The sequence below is a fragment of the Beta vulgaris genome, chromosome 9 (genome assembly GCF_026745355.1).
Source record: "Beta vulgaris subsp. vulgaris cultivar EL10 chromosome 9, EL10.2, whole genome shotgun sequence".
Lineage (NCBI taxonomy): Eukaryota > Viridiplantae > Streptophyta > Magnoliopsida > Caryophyllales > Amaranthaceae > Beta > Beta vulgaris.
In genome coordinates this window covers 12,241,205-12,254,719 of record NC_079210.1, presented here as the reverse complement: position 1 = coordinate 12,254,719, position 13,515 = coordinate 12,241,205, and positions in this window count along the sequence as shown.

Below are 13,515 nucleotides of genomic sequence, written 5' to 3'. Positions count from 1 at the left end.
TAAAATCAGTAATTCGTTTGAATTATATTGTTAGATTTTTATTGCAATCATTTTTGAAGGTTTTGAAGAATTTTCGAATTCAATCGCTGACTTTTTTTTTAGAATGGATTATGAAATGTATGAAGGTTTTGAAGATTTTTTATTAGCGGATGCAGCAGATAATGAAAGTGAATCAGCAAATCAAGTCATTCATAATCAACCAGAAGTAGTTGATGCAACACATAATGAAAATGAACCATTAGATGCAATGATTCATAATCAACTACAACCAGTTGATTGAATTGTTGAAGAATGCACTGGTAACAGAAATTCTTGGCAGAATATGTTTTTTATTTTTTTTGGCAGAAATATGTTGTTATATTATATCTGAATATGACATTATGTATTTTGTTATAATAGTGACTTTATGGCCTAAAGTGGTCACTGATTAAGGCTTTGTGGTGTCTTTTTGTGATTTGTGGCAGAAGACGAGCTTGATATTAGTGGTAGTCTTATTGGTGTGCAAAAGAAAACAATTGAGGAATTGTATGAATTGTATCGTCTGCATTCTGGAGCATTGGGTTTTAGCATTAGGAAGTATACATCTAGGATTGGTAGGGTTGAGGGAAATGTGTATTTAACGAAGGAAAAGTATTTTGTTTGTTCGTGTCATGGAAAACCGGATGGTCAAAGTGATTTTGTTTCTGTTCCGGATGTTGTTGTTGATGAGGATGGCAATGAGAGAAAGCGGAAGCAATGGAGGGTTATTGTTACAAAGACGGGGTGTAATGCAATGATGAGGGTGAAGTTAAATGATTCGGGGATGTATGAAGTTAAAGGTCATGTGCTTGTGCATAATCACGAGCTTACACGTACTGAGTGGCAACATTACCACCGTTCAGAAAGGGACATTAGGGATGGCAAAGCGAAAGAAATTACTGTTATGACAGAAGCATCAATGCGTCCTACTGTGCAATATCGATATGAATGTCACCAATATGGTGGTGCAGAGGCCCTTGGTCACACTTCTCGTGACCACTACAATTTTGTGAATAGGCTAAAGATGAAGGCAATTGAAGGAGGTGATGCACAAGTTGTCATCGATAAGCTTAGCCAAAGGGCTGCTGATGAGAATGACTTTTTTTATAGGGTTAAATTGGATAGCATAGGTTGTGTAATGTGTTTTGGCGCGATTCTATGATGAAGGATGATTATGAATTGTATGGAGATGTTACTGTTTTTGATACCACTTATCGTACAAATAGGTATAATTTGATATGTGGTGCATTTGTGGGTATAAACAATCATTGGAAGAATGTAATGTTTGGGTGTTGCTTTTTGTCGGACGAGATAATTGTACATTTGTTTGGCTCTTTGAGGTTTTCAAGAAATGTATGGGTGGAGTTTGTCGTATGTCAATATTTACATACCAGGATCAGGCCATGAGCAATGCTTTGTCTCAGGTAATTTTGTTTAAATTTTTGAGTCTTTTTATCTTATATGTTAAAGTGGTCACAGAATGCACTAAACTAGTAACTTATAAAGGTATAATGAGTACTTAATAGAAAACTGACATTTATGACTTTAATCATTATGTAATGTTTAGGGATTATGTTATGTTGGTCACTAAATGACATAAAATGGTTACTTAATGGATTTATCTGGGTACGGATATCTTAAATGTGTTTATAACAAATTGTGGTATGTAGGTGTTTCCTAACACGAGGGCGAGGCTATGCCAGTGGCATCTTTATCAGAATGCAGTTAGTCACTTAGGACTTTGAAGAGTGATGACACATTTTCCGATGCTTTTAAGAAATGTCTTCGTGGTTGTTATGATAGCGTTGAGTTTGAGGCAAGTTGGGATTATATGATGAAGGAGTATGGCCTAGAAGAAGACAAGTGGTTGCTCGTTTGTATCAGTTGAAGGATAAGTGGTCCACAGCATTGAGTAAGGACTTCTATTCAGCTGGAATTTTATCTTCCCAACGTAGTGAGAGTACTAATAATGTTATACGCTTTCAAGCTTCCAAGACAACAAGCTTGTATGATTTTTTGGTATGTTTCAAAACACTATTTCACGATGGAGACAAACTGAAACCAATGATGAATTTGTTGATTCTAAATCTGTCCCTAAGTCTTATTTTCCTATGACGGGTATGTTGAGACATGCTAGTCAAATTTACACAGCTACAATGTTTAGGGATTTTGAGCAAGAATTTGGGTATATTTGGGTACTATTTGTGAGTTGTTGACTATGGATGACACAATATTAGTTCATAAAGTGTGGCCTAAGAAGCATCCACAACGGACACACCAAGTCACTTTTGATTGTGTCAACAAGTTTGTTAGTTGTTCTTGTAGGAATTATGAGGAGGTGGGGATGTTATGTTATCATTGCCTAAGGGTACTTCACATGCACTCGGTTAGTGAGATACCTTCATCTTATATTTTAAAGCGGTGGACAAAGTTTGCCAAAACAGAAGTTTGGGACCGTTTGAAGCAACAACGGGTGAACATGTCATCACTAAAGAAAGATTGCATTCCTTGGCGATTTTAAATGTCTAGGGTGTATAACAATCTCATCATAAGAAGTCATGATAATGAAGAGGCAAGGAAGATAATGGAGAAGGGTTATATGCGTGATCTTGCTGATGTGCTGATTGTTTTTGCTAATATTAACTTAGGTGATTCAGAATTAGGTGTTGGAGACTCAACTGCATCAAATTCCTCTACCATTACTGTTTTTGATCCTCCTTGGGTTAAAACGAAAGGAAGAACTGCAAGATTATTTCAACTTTCTTACAGTGAGATAGAAGGGTGACTAATAAGCTTTAAGTGGTCACTAATAGGGTTAAAGTACTGACCAGTAGGATTATAATGCTGGTTAGTTAATATTAAGTTTTGTAATGACTCATTTAAGTTTTCTTCATTACAATTGAAAAATATTTTTCTTTTTTCTTCATCACTTATGATTTTTAAAGAGTTGCATAGTTGGTAACTAAATAGAATAAACTGCTGACTATATGACTATACTAGGTCACTAATTAAGATAACCTACTGACTAATAGGCTTGTAGTGGTGACCAAAAAGAATATTGGTTTTAGGCTTATGACTAATATCTTAATTAAGAATACCCACAATAATACAATACCGCTTTCTAGTGTTTTATACTTAAATGTTATGTTTTCCAAATATTTAAAATTACTTATGCATACTAATAGGATTAGACTGGTCACAATTAAGAATAAACTGGTAACTAATAGGATTAGACTGAATACAATTAAGAATATTGGTTTTGTTTTAATTATTTAGCCACAATAGAATACTAATGAGATAAACTTGAAATGTTAGTATGCTATATGAACCGTTAAACCAAAACAAACCATTTCAAAACACTTCTCCATACATGGTTACTAATTAGCATAATATGGTGACAAAGGCTTATAGTGGTCACAAAATAGAACTTTGCCTACTGCCCTTAGTTTTCATATTTACATTTCAAAATATAACCTAACATACCCTATGAAAGTTGTTGACATATCAAATATAACCTATTATATTGGAAAATGTTGCATCAACATTGTTGCAAAAAACCATATGATCAGAATTCATAATATAGCTTTCTAGGAGGCATTCTTTGTTTTTCTAGGAGAGATTCTTCTTGTAGCAGAGTCTTTTGGTAGTACTTCAGTGGTTGCTTCTTGTTTTTGTGCTTCTTGTTTTTGTGCTTCTTGGTGTCTCTTTGGTTGTCTCGTAAAGACTTGTTGAGGAATAAGTTTGCTTTGATCTTCTTGTTGTTTGGGTTTTTTCGGTTGCTTTTGTTGGTTCATTTCGGTTATACCCAAGTCAAATGATGGCATATCTAGAACTGTTTGCCTTGTTATTATTAGGAGCTTCTCAATGTCATCAATCTGTTGAAGAACTTCACGATTCTCTAACAGTTGAGTCAATGTGGGTGATCCATCCTGTGGAACATCCTCGTTCCTTTGTTTAAGCTCCTCCAACTTACGTGTGCATGCTATAGCAACCTCTAGGTCGCGTCCCAATTTTAGATGAGCTTGATAATAGGTGTCAAATTACAAAGAGATCGTCATTGCAAATAATTGAAATAATAAAATATTAATGCAATTAATCTAGTAGAACAATGTATAATCACAAAAATATTATGACAGTACCTTGTAACTAACCTAGTGACAAATGTAATGAAACTGGTAACTAAAATAATCAAAATGGTAACAACATGTACTGCATTTTTCTTCTTATCATAATAAGAAAATCTTTGTCATAACAAGTTTGCAATAAAGTTTATTCTCCCTCCAAAACAGATTTCCTGATTCCCACTGTCTTCTAAACTTAAGAATTTTTATAACTCATTGATATTACCCTAGTAACAAATGTAATTAAAATGCTAACTAAAGTAATTAAAATGGTAACAAAAAAATGTACTGCATTTTAAGAGCAAATTTAAACTTACATCTTTTGTAGTTTTTTCAATTTCTTCATCAGTCATCGGCCTTTGGGAAGCTTGAAATCAACATCTAGGTGAAATCAACAGTCTCACCCCAATATAAGCTAGTCACCATCAAGCCCTGCACATTGAAGACATGTAATATCAGCCAAAAGGCTGAGCAAGATTTCATACCAATAACGTCTTTGAACTATCCAATGTGCAGGTGGAATACATACATAGTATTCTACAAAATCATTTCACTTGCACAACATTCTAACTTGAATATAATAGACAATCTTCAATAATTCAAATCCACTTTACTTTCTTTCTAAACCTTTTGTAAAACTTTCAAATATAACTCCTTTGAAATCTGTGAGTAGGAAGTAATAAAAATCCAATGAGCTAGCTAGCCTCACTAGATAAGGTAAACACTAAAGTCCCTAGTATTGACATGGGAAAAACTAGGTCGTTACTAGCCTCCTAAAATCAAACAAAACCTAACTAAATCACTAAACTAGGTAAAGTGATAAGTAAGGGTCGAAATCCACAGGGACTAAGGAACCCAAAATGTATTGATAAACAATAAGCTAGGCCGGAATCAAGTCGGAAATTGTCAAAACCAACTAAGAACTACGAAAAGCTAAATATCAAAGATAACTAAAGTTAGGAGATGGGATCAAACACCAACTAATCATGAAATGGATAGAATATCAAACATATGATAATACATGAACACTACTTGAATTAGCTATTGAACAACAACACAACTCCATCCTACTCTATAGGCGGAAATCCTCAAAGACATAAATAAGGACTCTCATCATTACTAACATATCCCGAGGTTCAAGGTAACCCAAGTCAATAATAGAAATAATAGGTCACACTCTCATGCCAACCTAAATCAATCAACTCCATCTAATACGACATTAGTGATCAATAGAATGCAACATAGATTAGAAGAGCTAACAAGCAATAATTTAATCACACAAATCTCTAAATCCAATCTCAAATGCCCAATTAATCATGGTTGGGTTTTCACCCAAACCCTAACCAAAAACTACTCCATAAATACAAGAATGAGGACTTTAGAAATTAAACTTTAATAACATGCTAATAATCATTAATCTAAATTAACTAAATAAATAATCTTAAATAATTAAACTAATCATGAACAACTAATCTAAAAAACATAATAAAAAATAAAAGAGGAGATAGAGTAGAAATGCTCATTGATTAATGGTTGAAAGTTTCGATAAAATGTCACCTTGATCTACAATCTTCCATCTTTCTTTGAGTTTTCTCCCTTTTCTGCCTAAATTCTATGGAGGCTAACACTCCTTAAAACCTAAAAGTCACTAAGAGTGGTGAAAAATAAAACTAGGCTATAGTAAAAAACTCCCTCTAAAAAAATGACTTAAGGGTATTTATACTACATTAAGAGAGAGAAAAATAAAATAGAATAGTAGAAGTAAAGGAGTAAAAGAAAAAGGAAAAAGAAATAAACCTAAAAACTAAACAAAAAACAGTAGAAAAAGGGGGGGAAGAAAAAAAGGAAAAGAAAAATGGAAAAAGTAAAAAGAACTCCCAAAAAACGAAAAGTACAGTAGAAGAAGTGGAGAAAAGAAAGGGAGAAAAGAAAGAAAAAGAAAAAAAAGTAAAACCAAAACTAAAACTCTCAGACCCATTTTCTTCCTTCTCGCTCTTCTTCGCTGTGCTCAGTTCACGCACAATCATGGACGCTCATCATCATAAATGACTCGCAGCATTACCATCAGCGAAATCGTGGCCTTTAAATTCGCTGCACATCATCAATCTTCATCATTGGCGCAAACCGTGGCCATTGATTTTCATGGCTTCGATTCCAATTGTCTGATGTTCGATCTTCGCCATTGATTTGTTCCACTAAATGACAACCTTTGATCTACTTAATGAGTGTTTGAGCACGTTTTTATTGAGCGCCCGCTCCGTGGTCGCTCTAAGGTCGCTCGTACTTCCTGCTAGCTTCTGTTTTGTGGCAAATTCAAACGGAGCGCCCGCTCCATTTAACGAGGAGCGCCGCTCCCTTTGGCTTGGACAGATTGTGCAGGTAAAGTTGGCGGTGCTGCGCCATGATGATGGTGGTGCTGCGGTGTTTGGGTATGGAAGATGGTGGTGGATTTGTGTGATATATTGGGGAAGATGGTGTGGTGTAGGATAATAAGCATGGTGTGGTGTAGGAAATTGCATGAAGAAGGATGAAGTTTGGGACTTTTAAATTGAACTTAACTCCACAAATTCGCTTCCGGTTCCGAAACACTCACTACACAATAAAGATAAGCACGAGACCGGAAATAAGAGTGACTAAAAGGGATTAATAGAAAATTAATACAAAAACTAAACTAATTATCTATAAATTAATAAACAAGGAAAGAAAGAAACCGCGAAATTAAGACCTAAAAACTAACAAAAATTACTAATAAATAAATTAAGCTACAAATGTGAAAATAAGAATAAAGGTAAATAGGTAGCAATTTATGAAAATAACTATGAAAATAATGTAAAAACTACTCCTAGAAGTGACATAAATGTCACTTATCAAGTATGCATACCCCTAACTTGATAACGTACCAAGAAGGCAGACAAATGGCAAGAGTATTGATCAACATACTCAACTCTAAATATATTGTTGAGACACTGTTAACTCAACATACTTCAAACTCGGAGGATACGCTTACCGGCAACCCACAATAAAACTCTATAAACTCGTAAGGGTGAGAACTTCTTCCTTTCAAATCTCAACTTGGTAACATAGAGGAACTTCCTCTTTTAATAATCTAAACTTGTCTACGAGGAACTTCCTCCTTTTAACAAACTCAAACTTGTCTCATGAGGAACTTCCTCCTTTTAATAATATCTTAAATAATCTCATAAATTATTTTGATATAAACATCTTCAAAACAATTTAAATGCTCCATAAATAGCATCGTAAAAACGATTCCAAACTCAATATAAATCACAAAGCAATATGAAATACTTTATGTAATAATCTGTACAGGCTTAGTATAAAATCTTACCTTATTAGCAAACCACTATCAACCAATCTCAGTTACAAGTCAAAAGGGTTCTTCTCCGAACCCCCGATCTACAATATAATATAATATGGTATAAATCACTTGACTACAACCTTTACATAGTTTACACATAAACGACATAACCTAATTAATGAGCCTTGACTACCTTTAAAAACAACTCACTTTAAATTTAATCCAAAGAGAATACACCAAAAGTCAACACAAATCAAACTGGTCAACAAAAGTCACTGTAAATACTACTAATTATATGTAAATAACATGTATTATATTTAATTTCAGCAGAAACTTAAAATAGGGATAACTTTCTCCTATGAAGTCCAAATGAAACATTTCTTGAGCCTATCTTGGGTGAAATTTCGATACAAACAACTTTTGTGAAATAGTATTTTGGCTAAAAACGCCCATAAACTAACGAAAAACACAAATTACGAATCTGACCTGCAATTCCTACGAGTTATAGTTCTTGTTGATAAACTTATTATTAATAAACAGAATTCCTTTCAATCAAGCTACACCCAACACTCATAATAAAAAACCCCCAATTCAATTTAACTCAAGAACCTAAACTAACAAAACACCAATCCAAAATTAAGCCAAAACTGAAATTAAAACATGACAAAGAATCTTACTTGATTAAGGGAAGTAAATGACAGTAATTACTCTATTCAGGATCCGAAAATATTTCCTTTGATCCGATTCTCGACTCGAACCGCAAGCCCAAGAACAAAATTCCCTTTCTTCGAAAACAACTCCACAATCTGAAGATGACGATGGAGATGATTGGACAACACTTGATTTTTTGATGATGGTTAATAGGTTCTTTTGTAGATTTAATGGTGTAAGAGGTTGAAGGAAGATTTTTTTTTTCTTAAAAAAAAGCAAAGGAGGTCGTGGGTTTTGAAAATGGAGAGGTAAGAATGCAATAACTTTTGTTTCTTAGTTCCTTTTTGCTTCGCTTTGTTTTAATTTCCTCCTTTTATTTTTAATACACTTTTTCTCTCCTAATACTAGTAACATAAAGGTATTTAGGTACTTAACCTAGAAGATTTAGGAATTAGATTTTTACCCCTTCTAAGGTCAAGTCAATAAGTGAGAAATAAAATTTAACATTTTAAAATATTTTTTTAAATACTAAAATAATATAATTGATTATTAAACAGGTATAAAAATACGGGGTGTTACAGGTCTATTCTGACATCCAATGGCTCGGGTGAGACGTCAACAACGAACTCTGCCGAGACTATCGACCTCATTCTACGAGAATTAGCTCTTGTTGCTATTACGGAGAGGGATTGTGATTCGTTACTTACTCCAATGACCACTCAGGAAGTTAAAGATGCACTTTTCTCGATAGTAGATGACAAATCTCCACGACTGGACGATTATAATGTGGAATTTTTTAAAAAATATTAATTGGTCTGCTTAGGACAAGATGTTACCAAGACAGTACAACGATTCTTCATTACAGTCCACTTATTAAAGGAATGGGATCAAACTCTTCTCGTTCTACTCCCAAAAGTCCGCCCTCCGGAAGAGGTACATCATCTTCACCCTATTAGTCTATGTAATGTTTTATATAAACGGTTATTTCACCAAATACCCCTGACAAAAAAATTTATTCACCAAATACCCCAGCTTTTTTCAAAATTCACCAGATACCCCTAACCTTTAAAAAAATTCACCAGATACCCCAATTTTTTTAAAAAATGACAAGTAATGCCCTTAATGACTAATGGCGGTTAACTCCGTTAGTCATTAGTGTTAATTAACCCTAAAAAACTCTAAAAAACCCTAAAAAAAAACCTAACTAATCTAACTCCCTCTCTCTGCCCTAACCCACCACCCCCAACAACCCAGCCCCACCACCAGCCCCCTCTCCCTCCCTCCCCTCGCCGGCAACCCCTCCCCCTCGCGCCAAGCTTTCCGGCAGCCCCCTCCCCCTCCCTCACTCTCGTCGCGACTCCCCTCCCCCTCCTTCCTTCGCGCTCCTCTTTCCGGCAGCCCCCTCCCCCTCCCTCACTCTCGTCGCGCGCGCCTCCCCTCCCCCTTCGCCGCACCTCCCCTCCCCTCCCTCACTCTCGTCGGCGCCTCCCCTCCCCCTCCCTCACTCTCGTCGGCCCCGTCGCTACTGCTGTTGTTTTCGTTGTTGTTGTTTTCTGCTGCTGGAAAGAGGACCGCGAAGGAAGGAGGGAGGGGGAGGGACGGCGCGACGAGATGAGGGAGGGGAGGGGCTGCCGGAAAGGCGGCGTGAGGGGGAGGGGGTTGCCGGCGAGGGGGAGGGGAGGGGGAGGGGGTGGGGCTGGGTTGGGTGGTGGATCTTGGGTTTGGGGGTTGGGGTTGGGTTAATTAGGTTAATTAGATTAATTAGGTTAATTAGGTTAATTAGGGCTTAATTAGGGCTAATTAGGTTGACTTAGGGCTAATTAAGTTGACTTCTGGCAAACTTGTAAATATAGGCTAACGGAGCACTAACGTCCGTTAATAGTAAGGGTATCTGGTGAATTTTTTTTAAAAGTTAGGGGTATCTGGTGAATTTTGAAAAAAGTTGGGGTATTTGTTGAATATATTTTTTTGTCAGGGGTATTTGGTGAAAAAACCGTTATATAAATGTATTTCCAAATGCATGGTTAACAGAATGAAGCAGCTTCCGCGTTCCTTAATTGCGGATCACCAAAATGTTTTTGTTCCAAGATGGCATATGGAGGATAATAATGTTCTAATTTCGCACGAGATTACCCACCTTATCAACAAACAACCTAGGGGCAAGAAATATTTGGCAGCACTTAAACTGGATATGAATAAAGTATATGATAAAGTCAATTGACTATTCTTATACAGCTAACGATTTTCTAGCACGTTGGGTGCAGTTGATACGAGAATGTATTTCAACGATTTCATATAAGATTCTTATTAATGGAGAGGTTACTTTTATGTTTCAACCTACGTGCGGCCTTCGACAAGGCGATCCACTATATCCTTACCTTTTTATCTTTTGTATGGATATTTTGTCTCTTATGACTTCTCTGGCGACAGACATTCGGCAGTTCTAGGCTATTCGCACCAATGCTCAAGCACTTGATATTTCCTACTTGTTCTTTGCCGATGATTCAATGTTCTTCTTTGAGGCTTCTAAAAATTCTTGTCAAGCAGTTTCAACAGTCATCAACAGGTTCTGCATTATCTCTGCGCAAATTCTTAACCTTCATAAATCCTTTGTAAAGTTCAGTCCGAACATTCCAGCAGAACAACAACAATAGTTCAAATTACTTTTGCAAATGGACAACAATCCCTCGGTATGTATCGCGAGATTCCTATTGATATACAGGGATCTAAAATGGCCCACTTCACTCCATTGATTGACAAAGTCTCTAAGACGATTACTCGCTGGAATCACATCAACATCTCGCAACTGGCCAAGTTAATCATCATCAACTCTATTCTTATTGGAGCTATTATGCACCAACTTTCGGTGTTTAGAATTCCATCAACCATTGTCAACGAAATTGAAGGATAATCAGGGGAAAGGTATCCACTGGAAAAAAAAAGAGACATCATTCAAAGCCCTCGCAAGTTAGAAGGCTTGGGAATACGTAATGTGGGTGGTGTCATACAACTTTACTCATGAAGAAGGCTTGGCACATCAAACGTAATCCTCAACTACTACTCTCAAAGGTTTATTATGGATTGCAGCGTAATAGCCGTCCTATTTCGCTTAGTACTCGCCAACTTTCTTGGGGATGCAAGAGCATCTTGCTCACTGATAAAGTACTCAACAACCACTACCATTGGAAGGTGGGGGACGATCTTACTATTGGTGTTACTACTCATAAATGGTTAAAAAGGAGCCAACCTCTTTTTCGAGACAACACCCCATTGGCCGCAACAACGCAACTCCAGGTGGTTGCCTTGATCCTCCCGAATACACAAAGATGGGATGTCCGCAAAATCAACAAACTATTTGAACCAGCCACTACTCGTCACATACAAAGCATTAAACTTCATCCTTCTTTAAATGTACTAGATACACAGTACCGACCCCTCACCAAGTCAGGTGAGTATTTAAAAAAAAATCAGGGTATGAACTTGTTCTTCTATAACAAAATGATATCTGCAACATGCCATCTACCGTTGATACGAAGTTCTTTCGTACTATTTGGAGATCGAGCATCATGCCTAAATGGAAGCTTTTACTTTGGAAACTTTGGCAATGGATTAGGAACTAAACATAATCAATACAAGCGGGCTATAATCTGTTGCAGCGATTTCCCTATCTGCTTGTATGAACAAGAGGACGTTCAACATCTATTCCGAAATTGTTCAGCAGCCCTTGAAGCCTGGGATCAAACTAACCTTCACATCGCAAATACAATAATGGATTTTAATAATTTTAGCGAATGACTAAGTCAAGGGGTCATACAATAGACTAATGAAGCTCGGACACAAAGCTCACGACTTCCACTTTTTGTCGGTACGCTCTGGGCTATCTGGAAAGTGCGAAACGAACAAGTATTCGGGCAAGAACGTCCAACGACACAATCAATTTCTTTCCAACTACAGACTACAGGATAGTATGCGTCAACATGCCATTTTCGAACAACAAGGGCATGACCCAACGAGAAATAATTTAGACCCCTCGATCCCTCCCGGATTTCAGATGGCAAATATTGGCCAAGATATAGGCTACGTATATCCACTCACGATACAAATTGTTGGCTCATTGGATAAGGCCGATAACAGGGCTGGTTTCACCTTCGAGGTTTGTACGGGGAACTCGTCTTTAAGGTTCCGACAAGGATTTTTTGGTTATGTGGCATCGTCAATTTTCAAGATAGCCATGGCTTGTCTAAGGGCGGTCACTTGGGCTGCGGACAATCAATACAAGCAGTTAAAGATCTTAACGGATTCAGAGGAACTCATACAACTCCTAACTTCAGACAGACCATTGGATATTCATGTTATTTGGACTGTTCAACAGACTCATACATTAGCATACACAACTACAATTATGCCAAATGGTTAAGTTCTCATGTACTCAGGTTACAACAGCTCGTCAACTGGCCCAATGGTGTAGAATACATCGAATGGAGTCCTCTCGAGCAGTCTAAGTCGTTTTAAATTCATAGTTGTTTATTGTCTATGTCTCTTTGTTGTATTTTGCGAATTCACTTGATGTAAAAAAAAAGCAACGCTCACAAGATAGGATAAATGCGCATGGCGCAACGTTATCGCGCACCACGCTGAACGTGAGCGCTGAAAGCACGAGACTCGCGCGACATGTAGGAGATACTAAAAATTTATTATTATTTTTTTTTTGCTTTTTGACGCATTTAACTTTGTTGGGTATATTCTGACTCAAAAGTACATAATACGAATCAGTTAAAGACATTAACACATAAATATGCACAAGTAGGATAATAATACGCAAAGTTCCAACCTCAAGTCAAGTTCTATGTTGGAAAATATAGGTTAAGACTGAAAAAGGGTCCACGACTAAGACATTGATCTCTCAATGCGTATCTTTGCTTAAAAAGGTGGCCACGTGTAATATGCACTCCCGTTCTCAAGTAAAGAATAAGAGAACAATGATATGGTTGGTTAGGTTTGATTATAAATAAAATCTAACACTATCGCTCTGGAAACTTCGGAAGGATAAAGCACAAACCCCCAATAGGTGGCCTCACACAGAGAACATGCGCCTAATGAGGCAAAAGAAGAGTGTCCTTATGATGGCTTAAACAATAGTCATGCACATGCAAAACAGTTAGTTCTCCTAAGGCATAAAAAGAAGAATGAATTGTATTTTTCTATTCACTCACTTGTTTAAAATAATTAATTTTTGAAAGTCCTCCACAGTGAAGTCGCCAAATTGTAGGCGTGATTTTATTTCACCTACCCGGTGTGAGCGCTTATTTAACTACTCCATTGTTAAGGTTTTATAAGAAACGTTTTTGGAGTCGCCAACAAGTCTTTAAAGGAAGACACATAAACCTAATTGGATATTTGGGAAACCGT